The sequence below is a fragment of the Ornithorhynchus anatinus genome, chromosome 16 (genome assembly GCF_004115215.2).
Source record: "Ornithorhynchus anatinus isolate Pmale09 chromosome 16, mOrnAna1.pri.v4, whole genome shotgun sequence".
Taxonomy (NCBI): Eukaryota; Metazoa; Chordata; class Mammalia; order Monotremata; family Ornithorhynchidae; genus Ornithorhynchus; species Ornithorhynchus anatinus.
Window position 1 is genome coordinate 14454546 of NC_041743.1, and position 22218 is coordinate 14476763.

The 22218-nt window shown below is 45.6% G+C and overlaps 1 protein-coding gene and 1 long non-coding RNA gene across 4 annotated transcripts in view; one reads left to right on the top strand and one right to left on the bottom strand.

The window, feature by feature from the left end:
* The window catches only part of BRINP3 (BMP/retinoic acid inducible neural specific 3), a 251515-nt gene extending 244664 nt beyond the window's left edge, over positions 1-6851 (bottom strand). The window contains exon 1 of one of the 3 annotated variants that reach the window (XM_001516327.5): positions 6056-6851. The gene's annotated coding sequence lies outside the window, so the exon portion shown is untranslated. Of the gene's footprint in view, positions 1-2294; positions 2787-6055 lie in introns of those variants that run through there. The other 2 variants (XM_029081388.2, XM_029081389.2) reach the window with 2 other exon arrangements.
* A 927-nt stretch (positions 6852-7778) lies between these two features.
* Positions 7779-22218, top strand: part of LOC114817461 — a 153081-nt gene continuing 138641 nt past the window's right edge. Inside the window, exon 1 of the long non-coding RNA XR_003765320.2 lies at positions 7779-7986. This is a non-coding gene — a long non-coding RNA (uncharacterized LOC114817461). The remainder of the gene's footprint in view (positions 7987-22218) is intronic.

Genomic DNA, 22218 nt, shown 5'->3' on the forward strand with positions numbered 1-22218 from the left:
TTATGTATCTGGTAGTGTCAACTTTGGGGCATACCCTGTCACCCCCACACAATGGATTGGAGACCAAATAAAACAATCCCAGCTGTGAAAGTCCAAGAGACTAATCTTGGAAATGGCCTTCCATCCACCCAGAACTGATGAATTTGTCATTAGCATTCTCTGACTGGGTGTTTCACATTTAGTTTGACCAAAGTATTAAAACCAAAAAAAAAAAAAAAAGCATTGATTTTGGTCTATATTAGCAGACTACATGTTGTGATTTTAAGAGGAAGCATTTTTTTTTTGTTAAAGTCTGTCAGAAATAAGATTATTTTTAAAAAAAATCTGTTACTCTTAATCCAATCCATTTAATTAGGCCCCAGAACCCACTCATTATCAATCAAGTGGGTTACCATTCCTAAGGGAATTGGGGATAAAAATGGCTGCCTTTTCCTCTTCCCATCTACTTCAAAATGGAGAAATTTTAGAAACCAGAGATACTGTGAATTTTCCCCAGCATATTGCATGAAGGAAAAGAAGACATCAAGACATCAATAAACAAGTCTATCCTTTGGAAACAAATGAGGTGATTCATCTGCATACAAAGTTAAAGAAAATGAAGCAGTGTACAAATGACATCACAACACAGAGTTGACCAAGATATCCCTCTTAATTATGATCTTAAGTGAGCTGACTTCAATCCTCTCCATGTTTACATTTGATACAAGTGCAAGTACTAGTTGCACTTTGACCTTAAAACCCAATTAAACTACTAAGTTCATGTTAGAATCAGTCAATATACTTAAATTTAATTATGAAAGGAAAAACTGAAATTAGTGCTGTGCTGGAAGTTTTTAAATAAGTTAAAATCTTTAAATCAGTAACATAATTCATAAAAAAAGAAGCCTCAGACCTATATTCTTTGGGATGTGAAGAGAAATTCTCAACCAAACTGATAATTCAGAGAAAAGCAAAGGCTGAGTTTTTATTCTGAAAAAAAATTGTTTAATGAGGGACAAGAATGGAAACTGCCTCTTCTTTCCTCCCCAGCAGAAAACTTGTAAACCTCATTCAGCCTTAGGGATATGACATCTTTCTGAGCCACGTTTGATTTATAGCATTTTGAAAAAGCAATATACAATTTTATATTGACAAATTTCTTGGTGTTCTGAAAAAAAAAATGTTCCCTAGCAAATACATTTGGAACACATGATCAAATCAAGGCTAAAACAAGCAAATTCAATTTCAAGGGTCTCAAACCTTGTGTAAATTACAGTAAACCCTTATTGGAAGACTTATTTGCATAAAGGTTTACCAAAACTTAAACACAACTCCCCCTTCCCCCACAGAAGATGAGAACTACACATGATTGAATTATTCAAGAAATGATAAAAAAGTGTTATGACTATATTCATGTATGAACTAAAGTTCCCATTTTCATCCTGTTTTAAGTCTCACCGGGAGTTCTAGAAACACAGATGTCACTAGGAGAGTCAATAGATGTCAAATGATTTTACTATCCATACCAGCTTTGCTAGGAGACAATTTAGAAATGAAAGGCGTAAGTTTCTACAATGCCCAAGATTAGAAGTCTTTAGCAACTTTACAGAAAACCAAGTTTTATTATAGCTGTTTTTAAAGTAAGATTTTGCTTATTTAGTTCTAGGATCATATCTAATATACAATGGTGTTTCTGGAACACAAATGCCAAGGAGCTCTCCTAAATGACTAGATTTCTAGATTTAAACTGCCTAGGCCCTCTCTCTCTCCACCTTTCTCTCCCACATCCCCACTGATCAAGTTAAACAATTTCTGGTAAGCTATCATTTTTGCCAGTTGTATGATAAACAGAAGAAAAATCTGACTTTTACATCAAACACATTCAAATTACCAGGAAAAAAAAAAATTCAGACTAGACCTAGTTCTGCTGCTTCATTGAAGTCGCTGAAGAATACTCCTTTTTAAAAGCATGTACAATTGTCCCTTAGTGTTTCTTCAAGTATCCCTTGTATATTTTTCCCTCCCCTACCAAACGCATCTTTCTCATATTCATGAGTCTGCCCCACAGCCTCTCTCATTCCAGTGGTGAAAGTCATCATTTAAACAACGTGATAGAGATTGAGACACTCTCCTTACTCTGTCTGGCTCTTTAGAAGTGATAGGATGCCCAAGTCGATGAAAAAGCCTACAATTGCTGGAAACGGGCAAAAAGTCACCGCAACGATGGAGATACACAGAGATGATCGGTGAGAAAGGAAAAGGAAAAGGACAAACTTGAGGATGCGAGAGTTACTACAGTCTACGCGAACACATACCTTCAGACCTTACCTGCCCAACTGCATGATGTCGTAGGCAGGATATATATATATATATATTTAACGGTACAGAGATCAGCAAAAGAGATCAGGAAATCAGGCTGTTTTTCAATACGCGGTGGGCATATACCTTGCTGCTTTTTTATCTCACTCCTGCCACCATCCTACCAAGACTCTGTACCTCTGTTGGCTAGGATTGGCTCCTACACTAGTGATCACACTGGATCAAAGAGTCTTTAAGCCCTTATTAACTCCTTGTGGTCGGCCTAGCAGCTTCTTCTTGGTTTGCACCATCCCATCCGGCAGCTCGACACCCCTTATCTCCAGGAGGAGGAAGAGGAGGAAGAGGAGGAGGAGGCCAGGGTGTCATTCCCGGGAATAATCCCCATCGGGGCTGTGGAAGAGGAAGCAGAGGAAGGAGAAGGCGTCCACCTGGAGGTCTCACCGTTGGCTCATCTTTCCAGCTGGGGGAAGAGAGTGGAGGGAAGGGGCTCTTGGGGAGAGAAACCCACAGGCCCCGGAGGATCAAACTCTTTGCCACTGCTGGGCTACAGAGCAAACCTAGTCCCAGGAGCAAGCCCCTCCCCATCCTCCTCCTCCTCATTCTCCTCCTCCTATCCAGCCCCTCCCCTAGGGAAGCTGGCCAATTTGAAGACGGGGTGGCCCCGGAGGGCCCGGCTTGTTGCACTGGCCAGGGGAGCCAAAGAGGCCTCCCCGTTGACCTTGAGCTCTTGATGACCCAACTCAGAGGGTGAGGCTTCTGTCCTCTTCCTGGGGAAGGGTCTGAGTTCCAGGTTGTGTGCAAATTGGCCACCTGGGGTTGACCCCGTGTCCAGGGGGATGGGAGAGAAAGAGGTGGGAAATGAAGGGAGAAGGTGCGGCGGGGGGGCGGGGGGGAACTGAGGCTGTCTCCCTTCCCTTCTCCCACCCTCCACACACAGCAAGGCTAGTACCAACTGGAGCTAAGGTTACCTCCCAGGCTTAAAGGGAAAGGAGATTAATGTATCCCTAATTAGTTGGGAAAAAAACCTATTGGGAGGGAGAGATTGGGGGGTTTCCAGAGCCCCGGGCTAGCCCTCAGTCTCCTGCCCTTAGGTCCGGGCTGGGGAAGGTTGGAGAGGCGGCTTCCTCAGTTTCCCCCTGCTTCCCTCCCCGATGCTGGAGACCCGAGACCTCCGCGCGGATCATTCAGGCACTCGCTCCATCCTATTCATTGAGCGCATACGGTGTGCAGAACACTGCGCTGAGCGCTCAGGAGAGAGCGGGTCCCGTTAGACCGCGGGGGGGCTGGGTTTTCCCCCCGGGAATACCGCGGTGCCGCTTTAGGAGGATGCCCACTTCCCTCCTCTGAAAGCCGGCTCCTCGCTAGGGTGGTCTTGGGGCTCAAAAACCCACCTCTGCCCGCGCCCCAAAGTTCCTCCCCCGAACCCCCAGCCCTGGGGACCCCCGACAGACCCTGCGGGGAACCCCGGACCGCAGATACATATGCGGGACAGGCTAAGGGGGCTTCAGAGGAGCAGCCCCCTCCCCAGATAGATTCTAGATTCGTCCCGGGAGGGGGGACGGTTACAGAGACCCCTCCTCAACTGGATCCCAGGCTCTTGGGGCGGGGGGGGGGGGGGGATACAAGGACTTCAGAGGAATAGCCCCCCTGCCCAAATTGATCCTAAATCAGTCCCAGGAGGGGAGACGGTTACAGAGACCCCTCCTCAACTGGATCCCAGGCTCTTGGGGCAGGGGCTGCAAGGGCTTCAGAGGAAAAGCCCCCTCCCCAAGTGGATCCTAAATTCGCGCCGGGAGAAGGCAGGGAGGAAGGTTACAGAGACCCCTCCTCTACAGGATCCCAGGCTCTTGGGGCGGGGGGCTACAGGGGCTTCAGGGGAAAAGCCCCCCTCCCCAAATGGATCCTAAATCAGTCCCAGGAGGGGAGAGGGTTACAGAGACCCCTTCTCAACTGGATCCCAGGCTCTTGGGGCGGGGGCTACAGGGGCTTCAGGGGAAAAGCCCCCCTCCCCAAATGGATCCTAAATCAGTCCCAGGAGGGGAGAGGGTTACAGAGACCCCTCCTCAACTGGATCCCAGGCTCTTGGGGCCGGGGGCTACAAGGGCTTCAGAGGAACTCCCCCCTCCCCAAATGGATCCTAAATCCGTTCCGGGAGGGAGTAGGGTTACATAGACCCCTCCCCAGCTGGATCCCAGGCTCTTGGGGCGGGGGCTACAGGGGCTTCAGAGGAGCAGTTCCCTCCCCCCAATGGATCCTAAATTCCGGGGAGTGGGGGAGGGTTACAGAGACCCCCTCCTCAACTGGATCCCAGGCTCTTGGGGCGGGGGAACTACAAGGACTTCAGAGGAACAGCCCCCCTCCCCAGATGGATCCTAAATTCGTCCCAGGAGGGGGAAGGGTTACAGAGACCCCTCCCCAACTGGATCCCAGGCTCTCGGGGCGGGGGGGGCTACAGGGGCTTCAGAGTACCCCCTTCCCCCATCCCCAAATGGATCCCAGCCTCATGCCTGGGCAGGGGGAGGAGGGTTTTCCTTTCAAATACACGCTTCAGGTTGCGGCGACCGATAGCAAATGACAGGAGCAGCTCTGGAGAGGGAGAGAAAAGCATCTAAGGTGTTGTCTCTCTTCTTCATTCATATAGAGAAACTCGACTTTTCCATCTGATTTTGGGTAGGGGGTGTCACCAAGATGACCCGGAGGGGTCGGAGCTAAAAACACCCTGAGGAAACGTTGTGCCGCGTCGACTTGGGAATGGAAATCAGGGTCCGGGAAAGAGAAGGGTAAGGGTTAAAGACGATCCACCAGTTTCAAATCCACATTTCAGATATTGAATTGGATCTTGAGGGAAGATATCCAAACTCACTATTGGCCAAGTCAAGCACCTTAAATTGGAAAGTGTAGGGGATTTATTCACTTTTTTTGGGGGGGGGGGTTAGGGGGAAAGGAGGGAAGGGCACCTGCAATTCTCTCCAAGGCAGATTTTGGTTGAATTGAGTTATGTGCAGCCGAAATTGCCATTTAGACGATTGCCCACTCACCCACACCTCAGTAAACCCACCTCGGTCTCCAATTCACTCGACTCTAGACAAATTTCAGTAGAAGCTCCAAATTCCAGAAGATAATTCTGCTGTGCAACTGGATGTAAGGCAGAAGGTTACCTCCATACGTGTAACTCGGCAGCGGAGAACAAAATGTTGAACTCAAAAGCTAGTCTCACATCCAGATACACTGAAGTCTTCAGGATGAAATGTGCATTCTAGGAGGAATTCCCCCTTCCTCCTATATTATTAGTTCGGCGAGGGTGGAACATACTGACCTAAACCACCTTCTGGAATCAGAAGGCGTAATGAAGTTTCACAAGCCCCACTACTGCCAGGTCTTTTAGACACTCACGCAAAGACACACATACGATTTGACCTTTCAAATAGCCCAAATGTAAGAGGGTGACACCATGTCAAGAAGGGTTAATGCGTCTAGGTATAATGTAACTGCTAACAGAGGTGAACAACCAGAGTGGTGGGTTAATTGGTGCATAAAATCTCTGGATCCAGTTTCTCCTTACTGTGGAGACCAGTGATGTACGTGTTGGAGCATTTTTGAGTTCAGAAAGAAGCAAGACAGAATTAGGATGGAAAACCCTCTTCTCCCTGCCCAGAGAGCATCCTCTTTCAATGAAAAACCCCAACTTTTGGTCCCCCCCCCCACCTCAATTCCTAGTGCCAGTAAACTCAAGTGCATGCAGATCAAAGAAACTTACCAGGTGAACATTCAGGAAGCGAGATGGTTGTGCGCCAAAACGTATCCGGATTTCAAATATCCGTCCCATGGTGGTCGGGATCAAGCTACAGAAGTGATCTGCATGGTGGTGGAACTAGCAGATATTCAGCAGCTCCTCGTGGCACCGACCCAAGTGAAAGCCAGTTGACATAGAAAGAGCCACAGAGCACTGGACGGTCGTATGGACGGGGAGAAAAAAAGTGGATTTGTGATGATCCTCAGGAAGAAGTGAATAATAACAGACTGCGCATCCCCAGGAGGAGGGAGGGTGGGAGGGAGAAAGAGAGAGAGAGAGGCGGTGAAAACCCAGAGAACAAGCAGACCTCAGATAAATCTGCCCAGAGAAGTAAAAGGGTGTAGGGAAGACAAGGCGATAAAGAGGAACTAGTGAGAGAGAAAGAGAGAGGGGGGGCTGTATTCGTCCTGCTAGATAGAGCAGCAGGGATGGTTTAGAGGGGAGGGGATGATCCAAGGAGAATCCAAGCCCAGAACTCAACTCCTGCCCCTCTGGGGACCCTCCCCGCTTTTTTGCCATCATTCCCTCTTGGACCGATAATGATCCATCAGTGCCTTTGGACTTGGGGATCCCTTGATGGGCAACCCCTGGGTGGGGGGAGGTGGAAGAGACCCCCCGCAAGCAAACAGAACCAGATCCCCTCCACACACACACACACACACACATACACACACACACACACCAGTTCCCACCCCCGATCCCAGTGAGCTTGAGTGGGTCTTAAGCCATTTGCCCTGAGAAGTAGCCAGTGGCGAGGAGGAGAGGCAGGGGGCTGCCGGAGGGCGGGATGATGGGCGAAGGGGGGCGGCTATGACAGTTTCTGCTCCTGTCTCCTGGGAGAATTCCCCCTCCCCCCCGCCCTTCCCTGCGCCCTGAGGGTCCTGGTGGCGAGCGGAGCCGGCTGTGGGGAGAGGAGGGCGAGCTGGAGAGGCTGGGCTGGGCCCTGGGAGGGGGCTGCTGGGGGGCTGGGAATGGCTGCACCTTGGGGGACAGCCGTTCGCCAGCTTCGGCTCTCTCTCTCCGGGCAAACCCTGGCCAGATCGATGGAGTCAGATCGGCTCCATCCGCCCCCCGCCCCTTTTCCCTCCATCCTCCCCCTCCTCCCTCCTCCATCCTCCCCCCATCGACCTCCTCCTTCTCCATCCTCTTCCTTCATCCTCCTCCTTCATTCTCCCCCTCCTTTTCCATCCTCCCCCCTCCAACCTTCCTCTCCTCCATCTTCTCCCTCTTGCTTCATCCTCCTCCTCCTCCACCACCCCCCCAACCTTCCTCTCCTCCATCATCCTCCCCGTCCTCCATCCTCCCCCCTCCAACTTTCCTCTCCTCCTTCATCCTCTCTCTGTTCCTTCATCCTCCCCGTCCTCCACCCTCCCCCTCCAACCTTCCTCTCCTCCTTCATCCTTTCCCTCCTCCTCCATCCTCCCCCTCCTCCTCCACCTTTCCCCTCCTCATCCATCCCCCCATCCTCTCTCTCCTCCTTTATCCTCTCCCTCCTCCATCCTTCCCCTCCTCCATCCCCCCCCCTCCCCTCTCCCTCTCCTCCCTCCCATCCCCCCACCCGACCCTTCTCTTGTCCTCACCACCCCCCCTCCCAATCCCAGGGTGGGAATCCAGCTTTTCCAAGGGGAGAGCTTGAATGACAGAGACATTGACCCTTTTGAGGTTGAGGGATGCCTCCCCCCAACCCCCACCCTCCTCCGCAATTGCCCACACAGGAGCTCACACTTTCAGGCACACGCGTGCCCACAAACCCAGGGCCCCCCACCCCGCCTGGTCCTTCAGCAGCCCTTGTCTTCTCGCCCTCAGCCCGGGACGGAGATGGATTTCTCACCGAGCCCGGGATGCCGGATGAGCGAAGGCAATAAGCACGTGTCCCCGCTTGCAAAACGATCCCGGTAAGGCATCTTACTTTCCGCGCCCGCGACGGAGAAGAAAGATGCATGCTTAGCCCCCCTTCTCCACCCCCTCTGCGCTCCCCCTCGTCTCCTCCATCACCCTCTTCCCCAGTCCCAGACCTCTCTTTCTCTCAATCACAAGCTGGAACCGGGGATATTTCTTGGCCATTTGCCTCCCCCGGGAGGCAATGGGGAGATTTGGGACGGGATGGGCCGGGGGTTAGGGGTAGGGGATGCTCCCGGCTGGGAGAGAGGAGGGGGCTTGTGCTTGGCTTGGCAGGAATCTGTTTCAGAAGTTCCCCCCTCAAAAGCAAACCTCCACCAGCAACCCCCAACATGAACCCAAGGAGATGGGCTTGGGGGAAAGCCCCCAATCAGAGGTGAACCCTGACCACCTTTTCCGTTTCTGTGCTCATTTCGAACATCGTACCACGCCAAAAAACCCAACAACAGCTGGGAAAATGTAGGTTGCCCCCGGCTCTTTTTATTGGCCATCATCTAGGGGCGTTCTCATTGGCCACCCGCCTGTTGCAGGGATGTCCCTAAACTTATCGACAACCCTTCGTCTTTCGTGTGTCTACAGCACCCCCAGCTGCAAAATTCTCATTATGTTACCATGTTCTCTTTTATTTTTTTGGAGCGTGAGTGGGGGTGGAAGTCTGAGTTTGTTTTGTTTTTCAGGACAAAACCCTTTTTTATGCTCAACAGTAGCTTAGACTACCCAAGTTTGAAGGCCTGTATTTTCAGAGTTGATTTGAATCTAGAGAGTAGATTGCCATCTGAATAGGTGAATGGGGATGAAAGAAAGTCCAGAAAAGAGGAACCCAAGTTCTGATTCACAGGGCAGCCCCGGGTTCTCTCTCTTGGATTTTTCTTTCCAAAATATGACACCCTCATCACAAAACGGTGATTCGTATATAACGTTAGGCCGAAGAAAGGTCATTGATTTTACGATGAGGACAGCGACCCTTCTCTGAGATTGTTGGCATTTAACTTGCATTGAGGGTCAGTTAATTTTGTTACTAGGTACTCCATAAGGGCATTATCCATTCCTTAGAAGGGATACCCTCCCCGCCCAAAAATAAAAAGTTCTTTAAGCGGCACTTTGCCGCGGCAGTACCAAATAATGCCAGGGCACGAAAATCCAGGGTGTTAATTATTGCGGAACTTGGCAGGATGAGAGAGAAACTTTCCTAAGACATGTTAATGTATGTTAATGCATCTCTGTTTTTCTCCTCAGGCTTTATGCCAATTCTAATGCTGTTTTAGTCCAGAAGTCTTTTTCTGGGCTTCTCAATGATACCAAAAGGCAGGCGGGAGAGATCTGAGGGATTGGGAAAGGAAAGGAAGGCGATTTGGTTTGTATGGGGAAGTAAAATGTTTATGACGGGGCAGAAATGGACAAGAAAGGGAGGTTAGCTGAAGAAAAACACCTTGCATGATGAAGAAATCACCATCATCATCATCCCTTGGTATTTATTGAACACATACTGTGCACAGATCACTGTAAAGTGCTTGGAAGAGTACAGTGCAACAGAGTGGGTAGACATGTTCTCTGCCCACATTGAGTTTACAGTCTAGGGCTGTGGCGGGAGGAGACCGGCATTCAGATAAATAAACATTTGATAGTATATAATTTAGAGATGTGCACAAAATGGAACACTTTTGTCTTTTTAATGAAAGTTTTGACTTAAAGGACATGTTTTATGGCAAAGTCACTCAGAATACGGTAAAGCGGGTTGATGGAAACAGATCTGATTTACATTTGATCTGTTTTAATATTCACAGCGATGCAACTTTGTTCTGCTGAGCTAGTGACCCCTCATCTAACCTGCATTAAATTAGAGCAATAATACTGCTTGCACACGGGCCGCACTGTAAAATATGTATGTAATTGTTCGAGCATAATTTTAAAGGAGCGTTAGTGTTTAGAGACTAAGGGGGAGAAAGAATGGATATTTAATCCCCATTTTACAGATGAGGAAACCGAGGTAATGAGAAGCTGAGTGTTTTGCTAAGGTCACTCAGCGCATGAGTGGTGGAGCGAGATTAGAACTCAGTCCCCTGTTTCTCTGCCTCATGCTGTTTCCAGTAAGTGACAATGGATAGGAGTTTATGGGTAGTGACATCAACTTCAGAAACAAAGAACATTACTCTCTTTTTCAATATGTTTATACTCATCAATTATAATTTCCCTCTGTCATAATTTCTACTCTATTATCCCCAGAATATTTCTGCCTAGAGTGATTATTTTTACTTCTGTAAGCATGAGGGAGGAGCAATATGACAATTTTTCCAGGTGGCTACCTTCGAAACTCACATCATGAAATAATCTTTAGAGAAAGAGATTATTTTAACTTTAGATTGCTTAGAATTTTGTGGAAAATGGAATAAAATGCACATAGATGTGAGAGGTCTCCAACAGAACTGAGCATATTTAGTTTTCATCTCTCTCTAGCATGTGTGTAGCTTTTGCTTTCTTTCATCAAAACTCATATTTACAAACCCTTTTTACAGTTTATGTTTCTCATGATCAAAAAAAATCAATAAGTTGAATAAATTATTCATGCAGTATACTTGCAGTCAGGGAACCAGTCTACCAACTATTGTACTGTGCTCTCCCAAATGCTTAGCACAGGGCTCTGCACCCAATAAGCGCTCAGTAAATACTCCTGATGGATGGATCTGCTCACTAACTAACCCGATAGAGAGGTAAAGTAATTCTGACATTTGTTGAGTGCTTACTACGCACTGGGGTAGCTACGAATTAATTGGGTCAGACACAGTCCCTACCCCACAAAGGGCTCACAAGTCTAAGAAGGAGGGAGAACTGGGCTGTCAGTGGTATAATGTGTTCTTTGATCCAAATAAAGAGAATGAGACCATTAGGAAGCCAAGTCTGGACCACCATCTCATGCATATTTACAAAGCAGAAATATTTACTAAGGATTCTAAGCTGAAAATGATGCCTGGAATAATAAAAGAACCGTGGTCCGGCAGTTCCAAAACCTAGGCTGGCCATCGTCATAGTTACTCTCCCTTATTTTCTCTTCCACCTCCTCAGTGTCTTTTCCCCCAGAAAGAATCTATCTACTAAGCAGGCCAAGGTACTATTGGAAGAGACCCTCCTGCCAGAGTTGGCTTCAGATGTTGAGTAAGAAAAGCACCTGCCTCAGGACCCAGCAACAAGGGGCTGGAGGGCTGCTGGGAGCTGAACCATGGAAAATGCCCAGATTCCCAACTGCTGCTTGTCCCTTAGTTCTAGAGTAGAGTCCATATTAACAGTTGAGCGGGGGATGCAGTGGCTCTGAAGTTAGATCAGGGGCTCGGGATAGATGAGATCAAGGTACAGTGAGCAGGTTAGTAATAAAGGAGCAAAGTGTAGTAGGAAAGCAGGCGAGGCTAAGGTGATTGAGTCTTTAAAGCCGACAGAAATGTGCTTGAGAGTGGGAAAATGTGGACTGCATTTTTTTGTTAGAAAAATGATCTGGGCAATAGAGTAGTAGTCATTGTATTATTAAGCACTTATTATGTGCAGAACACTGTATTATGTGCTGGGAGAGAAAAAAATAAGCAGGAATTAGACATGGTCCTTGTCTCTTGGGGGGCTCACAGTCTAAGAGTGAAATTTGGACTGAAGTGGGGCGACATGGGAGGTGGAGAGGTCAACGGGGAGGCGAATGCAGTAGTCAAGGCCAGAAAGGATAAGTGCTTGAATTGTTACGGAAGCAGTTTGGATGGAGAGGACCATGTTTGGATGGAGAGTTCACCGTGTTGTGGAGGTTGAACTAACAGGATTTAGTGACAGACTGTACATGTGGGTTGAGTGAGAGAGCTGAATCTCGAAGCAGAGTGGTTTAGTGGATAGAGCACAGCCCTGGGAGTCAAAAGGACCCGCGTTTCTAATCTGCGTTTCTAATCTCGGCTTCGCCACTTTTCTGTGTATGACCTTGGGCAAGTCACTTAACTTCTCCATGCCTCAGTTACCTCATCTGTAAAATGGCCATTAAGACTTTGAGTTCCATGTGAGACATGGACTGTTTCCAAACTGATAGCTTGTACCTAACCCAGAACAGTGTCTGGGACATGGTAAGTGCTTTAAAAATACCATTTAAAAAAAAAGAAGGAAAAAGGAGGCTAAAACCAAGGTTACAGGGCATGAGGTGGCAACTCAGTGATGGGCATAAATAATAATGATAATGTTGGTATTTGTTAAGCGCTTACTCTGTGCCAAGCACTGTTCTAAGCGCTGGGGTAGATATGAGGTAATCAGGTTGTCCCACATAGGGCTGACAGTTTTCATCCCCGTCTTACAGATGAGGTAACAAAGGCACAGAGAAGTGACTTGCCCAAAGTCACACAGCTGACAGGCAGCAGAGATGGGATTCGAACCTATGACCTCTGACTCCCAAACCCGGGCTCTTGCCACTACACCACGCTAAATGCTCTCTGAAGGTAAAAGATATATAATTCCCTTCCCCTCTCAATTCTTCTGGCCAAAGAATTCAGTGAATCAATCAAAGATATTTGTCGAGCACTTACTATGGAGAAAGCACTGTTCTTAGCACTTGGGGGGTACAACACAAGAGAATTAGCAGACAGGATCCTGGCCTATAACTGAGATTCTTCACATGGAACAGGAAATTTTCAGATACCAAGATTCCTTTTACTTCTCTTAATATTTCACATAATACTAGTCACTGATTGACAACTTGGGCAACTGAAGGAAGAGAAATCAGCACAATGTCACATTTAAAATTCCAATCAATCCATCAGTGGTATTTGCTGAACTCTTAGGGTATGCAGATCACAGTAGTAGGTGTTTGGGAGAGTACAGTTCAAGAGAATTAGCAGGCACATTCCTGGCCCATAGTGAGAGTCTTCATATGGAAGAGGAAATTTTCAGGTACCAAGATTTCCTTTCCTTCTCCTAATGTTTCAAATAACACTTGCTCACGGATTGACAACTTGAAGGAATTGAACAAATTGAAGGCAACTGAAGGAAATCGGCACAGTGTCTCTTTTAAAACCCGTCAATCAGTGGTTTTTACTGAATTCTTACTCCATGCAGCGCACTGTAGTAAGTACTTGGGAGAGTACAGTACAATGATAATGATAACTGGGGTATTTGTGAAGCACTTACTATGTGCCACACACCATTCTAAACACCGGGGTAGATACAAGGCAAAGTGGTTGGGCAAAGTCTATCCTACATAGGGCTCCTAGTCCTAATCCCCATTTCACAGATGTGGTTACTGAGGCAAAGAGAAGTGATTTCCCCAAGGTTACAGAGCTGGCAAGTCGGGGAGCTGGGATTAGAACCCATGACCTTCTGACTTCCAGGTTCGTGCTCTATCCACTACACCAATAGAGTTGGAAGACCCCTTCCCCGCCCACAACTAGTTACACTCTATTACATTATATGCTTATGTTGATGTCCGCCTCCCGATCTAGACTGCGAGCTTGTTGTGATCAGGGAATGCATCTACCAACTACCAACTCCTTTGAATGGTACTCTCCCAAGCGTGCTCTGCACTTGGCAAACACTCAATAAAAACCCTTGATTGATTGAATGATTGATTGATAGAGGGGGAATGACCAGCTGAGGACATTAACCAACTGCTCAGTCAGGGTCAGGCTGGCTTTTGAGCATGGGCCCATTTATTAATCGAGCAGATCCAAAGGCAAGGACCGCAATTACCGGATATTTATTATCGCAACCGCTTCCCCCAGGCTTGAGATCTGATTCATCAAAACCCACCACATAAAGAGCTTAACCTGCTCACCCTTACCACATCTCACCCCTGCCCTCTCGAGAATGGTTTTTGACATCACATGAAGGGGACTGTATATTTTGGAAATTCAGATCTCCAGGAAGGCAAGAGCCAAGATCTCAGAACTGTGTATCGACTTTACAAATGAAGAATAAAAGGAGTGTTTGGCTTTCAGCTGAAAAGGTCAAGACACATTAGTCTCCTAACTTCTCATCAGACAACGCCCCTCCCCACCCCCAATTTGATACCTCTCAGTCTTGGACATTTATGGAGTTCTTACTGTGAGCAGAACATCGTACCAAATGTTTACTAACCTCTAGGAATTTACCTCTCTCTGGACTCTCCCATTTGTGATCGACTGTAGTGCCCCTCCACCTGCACGATATTCCTTCCCCCTCAAATCCACCAAGTGACATCCCTTGCCACCTTCAAAACCCTCCCAAAAAGCTACCTCCTCCAGGAAGCCTTCCCCTCTAACCACGACATTTCTGGTCATAATCACTCTGAACTTGTGTGCATATTAGTTTATCTCTTTTAGGGGGTAAGAGGCTTATTTTTCATCTTACATACGGTATCTACTTTTTTTATCCTGTTTTCCTTGAGCAAATAGGAAGTATAAATCAGTGGTCTATGCTTATATATGCAAATACACGCACATATTAGTGTATAGCCTGAGGAAGATGTTAGTACAGTGCTCTGCACACAGCAATTGCTCAATAATTACCATTATAAAACTCATTTGTTTACATCTGTGATTTCTAAACTTGTACCAATCAATTCATCAGTGGTATTTATTGAGCGCGTACTGTGTGCCGAACATTGTTCTAAGCACCTAGGAGAGTAAAATACAACAGAGTAGGTACACACATTTCCTGCCCATAATGAGCCGACAATCTAGTGAAATAAGGAATGGAGAAATAAAATAGGGAAACCTTATAGTGATAATGATGATCTAAAAGCCCTGATTCCATGGAGCTCCTGCTAATATGATCCCTACTTGAACATATGTAGAGGAAGGCAGCATATAGTCTAGAGGGAAAATGCATGGGACTGGGATCCTACTACTGGCCTACAGTGTGACCTTGGACAAGTCCCTTAAACTCTCTATGCCTTGGCTTACTCATCTGTAAAATGGAGATAAGGTACCTCCCTGTTAGAAAGTGAGCCCTTGAGGGAACGGGGCGACGGCTCACATAATTATTTTGTATCCACCCCACTGGTGCTTGACACGTAGTAAGTTGTAAGTGCTTAACAAATATCATTATTAATAATAAATATAGTAATTATACTTTGGAGTCTAAAAGATTTTAATACCAATTAATGTCCGCCAAACTGTAAAACAGCAAGCGGCAGAGAACATTATCGTTCTACAAAGAGGAAAACGTCATCAGATTTCCCTGAAATGGGGATATGAAATCAAGTGTTGGCATTCATTAATTTAATATTACTTGCTGCGCACACAAAGCTTTCAGAACACTCTACTAAACAGTTGGGAGAATTGGCAGAATTTACAACATCATGAATTTGATGGGAAGATGGAAATTATATAGACTGAGAAAAGGCTGGGAAAATCTAGATACAACTAGCAATGACAACGATATGGAAAAATAAATAAGTAAATGAATACGTAAAGTACATACATCAGTATAAAAAAAACCAACAATGCTAAGGCTTGGCGTGACAGGGGATGATGGAAATTAGTCGGGGAATGCCTTCTGGAGGTTGTGAATTTTCAGTAGGAGTGTGAAAATGAACATTCTTATTGTTTATTGCAAACACAAACATGATGAAATGAGTGAGAGACATGCATACTAGAAGTTTTGTGTTATATAATTCAAGAAATACAGGATGGCAGCAGGAAACAGTACAGCCTAGTGGAAAGAGCACTGAGCCGGGAGTCAGGACACCAGGTTTCTAATCCCATCTCTGTCATTTACCTGCTGTGTGACCTTGGGGAAGTCATTTAACTTCTCTGTGCCTCACTTTCCTCATCTGTAAAATGGGGATTCAATACCTCTGCTTCCTGCGACTGTGAGCCCTATGTAGCACAGGGACTGTATCCGACCTAATTTTCTTCTATCTACCCCAGCCCTTAAAATGTCATTTTGTGTGTAGCGTCAGTGCTTAACAACTAGGACAATTATTATTATCATTATTATTATAATGCCATTATTGCAATAGTAAATCCTGAGGCAAGGGGTGTGGAGGGAAAGAAGAAGCAGGTGGGCATTACTCCATCCGTCATAAGGATAACTTTTCATACAGAAAAGAATGAGAAGAAAATAAGTGGAAGTAGATAGAGAAGCAGCATGGGTCAGTGGAAAGAGCAAGGCTTGGGAGTCAGAGGTCATGGGTCCAATTCCCGGCTCTGCCACTTGTCAGCTGTGGGACTGTGAGCAAGTCACTTCACTTTTCTGTGCCTCAGTTACCTCATCTGTAAAAGGGGGATTAAGATAGTGAGCCTCATGTGGGACAACCCGATTGCCCGGTATCTCCCAGGCGCTTAGAACAGTGCTCTTCACATAGTAAGTGCTTAACAAATACCGACATGATTATTATTAATAACGTTTTAATTTAACACGACTGAACTCTGTAGTCATTCAATGGCAAACCAACAGACTCCACAAGGTGGAGCTTCAGCTCCAAGGGAAGGGCACCCGGATTGCAAGGGAACTGCCAAGGCTACTCAAGGCAGAGGTCACAGTTTTTACCTGAGAACCCCCTAACTTCTTCAAAAGGGAGTTACCTGACCTATGTTCCTGCCAACACCTACCCTTCTAATAAAAAAGAAAATGAAAAGTACATCTTGTTTTCCTCCTTTCATTTCAGGTCGAGTGCAGGGCTCAGCACACAGTAAGCGCTCAATAAATACGATTGAATAAATGAGGAGGCAGGGAATGAATCAGTCGGTAATATATATCAAGCACTGCTATGTGCAGAACACTCTACCGAACAATTGGAAAAATACAGTAGAGGTAGAGGACACGATTCTTACCTTCTAGGAGTCTACAATCTAAAGTGAAGATAGACTCAAAATAATGTAATGCAAAGGAGGAGAGGAGGATGGAAAGAGGGATGTGTGTGTGAAAAAGTACTTGAATAGTAAAGTAGGTCAAATAGTAGAAATGCTACGAGTGGCTTATATATAAATTCTTAGGTGATTGCAAAAGTGTCAAGATGGTAGGAAAATATGATGCAAGAAGAAAAATGAATCAGGGAAAGCATCTCAAGTGCTTAGTACAGTGCTCTGCACACAGTAAGCGCTCAATAAGTATGACTGAGTATATGAATGTGGAGAAGATGGGATTTTGGAATTAATCAATCAGTGGTATGAAGGGTTACTCTACGTGGAGTCCTGTGCTAAGTACTCGAAAGACTTCAGATGGAATTTGTAAAAGGGAAAGAACGGTGGTCTGGCCGATTTGAAGGAAGAGAGGGGTCTGGTTTGGAGGCAGGTGAATTGAAAACAAGGGACAGTGATGTGAGATCATAAAAAAAAAAATGAGTAGGATGAAGTTCATTGTGAGAAGAGAGTGTATACTCAAGAGGAAGAGAGTTGAGGAAGAGCCTTAAAAACATGGTTGATCCAGAGAGGAATGGGTAACCATTGGAAGTTTTGGAAGTCTGGAAATATTTGTGCAGAACAGTATTTTAGAAAATATACTGGACAGCAGATTGAAAAGGGCACAGAATTGAGAAATGGAGAGCTGAGAAAATAGTCTAGTCAGGATGTGATGCTTGGAATAGGGTGGGGATTATTGGAGAGAGAGGAAGATGTGGATCTGGGGAATGTTGGGAAGGAATAACTGACAGGATTTAGTGACAGATTGAATGTGAAAGCTTGAAAAGAGTCAGGAGTAAAGGAAAATATCAAGACTATGGGCCTCAGAGAAAGGAAGAATGGTGATGCTATCAACCAGGATGAGAATGATGGAGTGGATTTAGGAAGGAAGAGAACAAGTTCTGGACAGAGTTTGAAGTGGTGATGGTTTATATATGCAGAGATGTCCTTTATGCAGGTGGAAATTCCAGATTGCAGGGATGGTGAGAGATCAGAGCAAGAGAGAGAGGTTTAGGAGTCAACAGCATAGACGTGGTCACTAAAGTCATGAGGAGTGAATGAGCTGCCCAAGGGAGAGAGTGTAAAGTGAGAACTGTAGGAGAAAAGTCATGGGGAGTGAATGAGCTGCCCAAGGGAGAGAGTGTAAAGTGAGAACTGTAGGAGACTCAAAAAAGAGCAATAAGAGACAAATTCTGTTTGGGGCTGAGAGGTAGAAGAGGAGCCAGCAATAGCGACTGAGGAGAAACAGGAAAAGAGAGGAGAAGGAACTGGAGGAAAAACAGGAGCAAATTGTGTTAGTAAATAAAGGTGAGAGAGCGTTTCCAGGAAAGAGAGTGGTTCACGGGACCAGAGATGGCTGATAGCTCAAGAAAGATAAGGCTGGAGTAGAGTCCGTTGGTTATGGCAAGGAGGAGGGTGTTGGTGACCTTAATAATAATGATAATAATAATTATGGAATTTGTTAAACTCTTACTATGTGCTAGGCACTGTACTAAGCACCAACGTGGATACAAGCAAATCGGGGTAGACACAGTCCCTGTTCCCTGTGGGGCTCATAGTCTCAATACCCATTTTACAGATGAGGTAACTGAGGCAGAGAGAAGTCATCCAAGGTCAGACTCTGGTCTCAGTGTGGGGAAAGGTGTACGGTGCCTGGTACAAAGTGAACGCTTAACAAATACATTCATTATTATTATTATTATTTGTTGAGTGCTTATTAGGTGCAGAGTATTGTACTAAGTGCTTGGAAGATCACAATACAATAGAATCAACTTACATGTTCCCATAATACGCTTATAGTTTAGAGGGTCCAGCATCCTTGATCTAAGTACGAGGAAGTCAGTTTAATTTGTGCCAGCTATATCACTCTTGAACTACACTTTAGTTGATTTTGATCTTCTCCCTTCCCATAAACCTCTATCTTTCTTTCAAATGGAGCCCAGCAGCCTCTGAAATCTCTCCCTCTACTAATAATGTTGGTATTTGTTAAGCGCTTACTATGTGCCGAGCACTGTTCTAAGCGCTGGGGTAGATACAGGGTCATCAGGTTATCCCACGTGAGGGTCAGAGTTAATCCCCAATTTACAGATGAGGTAACTGAGGCACAGAGAAGTTAAGTGACTTGCCCACAGTCACACAGTTGACAAGTGGCAGAGCCGGGAGTCGAACCCATGACCTCTGACTCCGCAGCCCAGGCTCTTTCCACTGAGCCATGCTGCTTCTCTAATGCATAATGATGATGTTGGTATTTGTTAAGCGCTTATTATGAGCAGGGCACTGTTCTAAGCACTGGGGCAGATACAGGGTAATCAGGTTGTCCCATGTGAGGCTCACAGTTAATCCCATTTTACAGATGAGGTAACTGAGGCACAGAGAAGTTAAGTGACTTGCCCACAGTCACACAGCTGACAAGTGGCAGAGCCGGAATTCAAACCCATGACCTCTGACTCCAAAGCCCAGGCTCTTTCCACTGAGCCACGCTGCTTCTCTAATGCATAATGCAGTAGAATTGATAAACATTGATCTCTGCCTCTGCTTGAGCAACAGATGTATCTGTAGACAGACCAATGCCCCATACCCAGGCTTCAGTGCCTGTTCTTCAGGTCAGGATAATGCTCCCAGCCTGCCATCTTCCTCCTTTTTTTAATAATATTTACTAAGCGCTTACTATCTGCCAGGCACTGTTTTTAGGATCCAGGGTAGATCCGAGTTCATTAGATTGGATACAGTCCCTGTCCCCCGTCGGGCTCAAAGTCTTAATCTCTATTTTGCAGATGAGGCAACTGAAGGACTGAGAAGGTAAGTGATTTGCCCAAGATCACCCAGCAGACAGGTGGAGGAGCTGAGATTTGAACCCAGGTCCTTTGGACTCCCAGGCCTTTGCCCTATCCACTAGGCCACGCTGCCTCTCTTCCAAACATAATCCCCCTTATCCCATCTATCTACCCATTGGGGAGCTGGGTTTTTAATGTTCTTCCGGCAATTGGCCCTGAAGTCGCTGGACTGTGAGTGTTGAAGAAAGGGTGACACCATGTTGTCAATCAAGTAGTAGAAGCATGGGAACCAGCTGTCTGTCAAATAGCAAAACTGTCAATTATATTTGGCCATGAGTCTATGAAAAGGCAGTGATCTCATGACAAAAAAAAGAATCTGCATAATTTAACTAAATCTTTTTCATTCTTTCCAATGCTGAATCTGGTCAAACATACTAAGAGGACATCTCATATTAGCTGACTGGTAAAGAAGACTAATTAGGCCTCTTGAAGAAAGATTTGGATTTTACTGTTATCTTTTTTCGTTTTCCTTCTAGTCTCATCTGGAAGGAAATGCTCCAATAAGGCCTGCACCTTTGCAAAAGTATCTAGGAAAATCATGATCATCCATGCCTTTGAAATAGTAAACTAAAGAATTTAAGTACTTTAGGCTAGGGCTTTGCTTCCTTAGTGAACAGTGTTTCATACAAAATGAAACCATTTTCAGTGTGAAGAAAAAATGAATTTTTAGATTATCATCATATTTTGCCACTAGGTGAAAAATATGAATTATCAGTGTTAATATTAGTTTTTATTAGAATTAGAAACCACCTACTATTATATAACCAGTTGCAAACAGTGTAAAAAAACTTTTTCTAGAGTTTATTGAAAATTCAAGAAGGAATATTAAAAAAGGCAAGCAGTTATATCTTCCCTACATTGATACAAATATTGTGGTAAGGACAATTTTTTTTTTTTTTTACTGAAAAGGTAATGTAGAAATAGCATTTATCACCATCTTATATACTGTATTTGCACCACAAGGTAAAATTGCCATCTTTGATTATTGCTATTATGTGGTACTTCTATAAGACTGAACAATGTGTTTCGCAACAGTTGAGTGATGTAAGGAGAATAGAAAAAAGGAATAAAGGAACTGAGAACCTTATTCTCAACCACCCACAATCTGAAAGGGCAAACAGTTCCTTCCTAATTATCAAGTTAACATTGAATGGTATTTCACACTTGGAACAAAACAGCTCTCCAAGATTTAAAAGTGAAGTTCAGAAATGACATTCCATTTTGAGTCTGAAAACGTGGATTGGGGAGCCTTGTGGAACACATTTTGCCGGTCTTGGAAAGGGAACAGTGGAACGGTGGGAGACTAACTCCAAAAGTAGCGGATGGGAGGGTGAAGCAGTAACTTTTTTCCTCTCTACCTTATCGGCCCAAAAGTCACCACTCCCTGCTGGTGTCGATGGCACCGCTCAAGTGGCAGATGCTGATCATTTACATTCTGGCCAAACTTCATGTGGAAACCTCCGTTGGTCTGGCCACCCACTGAGAGCTCCTCCATCTATTCCCACCCATGGATGGCTAATAAATCACAAGACCTTATAATAGGTGCTTGTCATCTCTGCCCAGGTAGTCATACCACATGGTGCAGTGATGATGATGATGTTGGTATTTGTTAAGCGCTTACTACGTGCCAAGCATGGTTCTAAGCACTGGGGTAGATACAAGGTCATCAGGTTGGCCCACGCAGGACTCACAGCCTTCATCCCCATTTTAGAGATGAGGGAACTGAGGCCCAGATAAGTGAAGTGACTTGCCCAAGGTCACACAGCTGACTAGCGGCAGAGCCGAGATTAGAACCCACGACCTCTGACTCGCAAGCCTGGGCTCTTTCCACTGAGCTGCGCCGCTTCTTGTGGATAGAGTTTAGTGAAGAGTGGATAGAGTGTAGTGGATAGAGGATGGGCCTGGAAATCAGAAGGTCATGGGATCTAATCCCGGCTCTGCCACGTCTGCTTCTGCGTGACCTTGGATGAGTAATTTCACTTGTCTGTGCCTCAGTTACCTCATCTGCAAAATGGAGTTTGAGACTGTGAATCCCACGTGGGACAGGGACTCTGTCCACCTTGATTTGCTTGTATTCACCTCAGCTATTAGTACAGTGCCTGTCACATAGTAAGTGCTTTACAGATACCGTCATTATTATTGCTATGATTAGTCACCCAGTCTGGCACCTCAGTGTCAACAGAAGATACAGGTCTGGGGCAAGGGGAGCAAATGAGACGGGTATGCTGAAGGCCAAGTCAACCCCACCCCCCATCATCCTGGTTCCTTTAGAGCAAAGCCAGTACAATATTTAGAAGCCTAGAACGATGGTGGTGGTCTTTAGCCAAGGACCTTTAGCTGGAGTGGGGAAATGCCTGAAGAATATCCTCTCCCAGAATGGCTTAAATGGCTAATTGTACTGGGGTATTTTGGAGGATTCATTACTTTATTGTCTGCCATGTTATTTGTGGTGCTTTCTTAGAGTTAAAGGGGTCTGCTCTCCTCCAGGGACAATGTCTTGATTAAACTGATAGCATTTACTCTAGTACTTAGTACTGTGCTTTGAACATTGCCAACGCTTAAA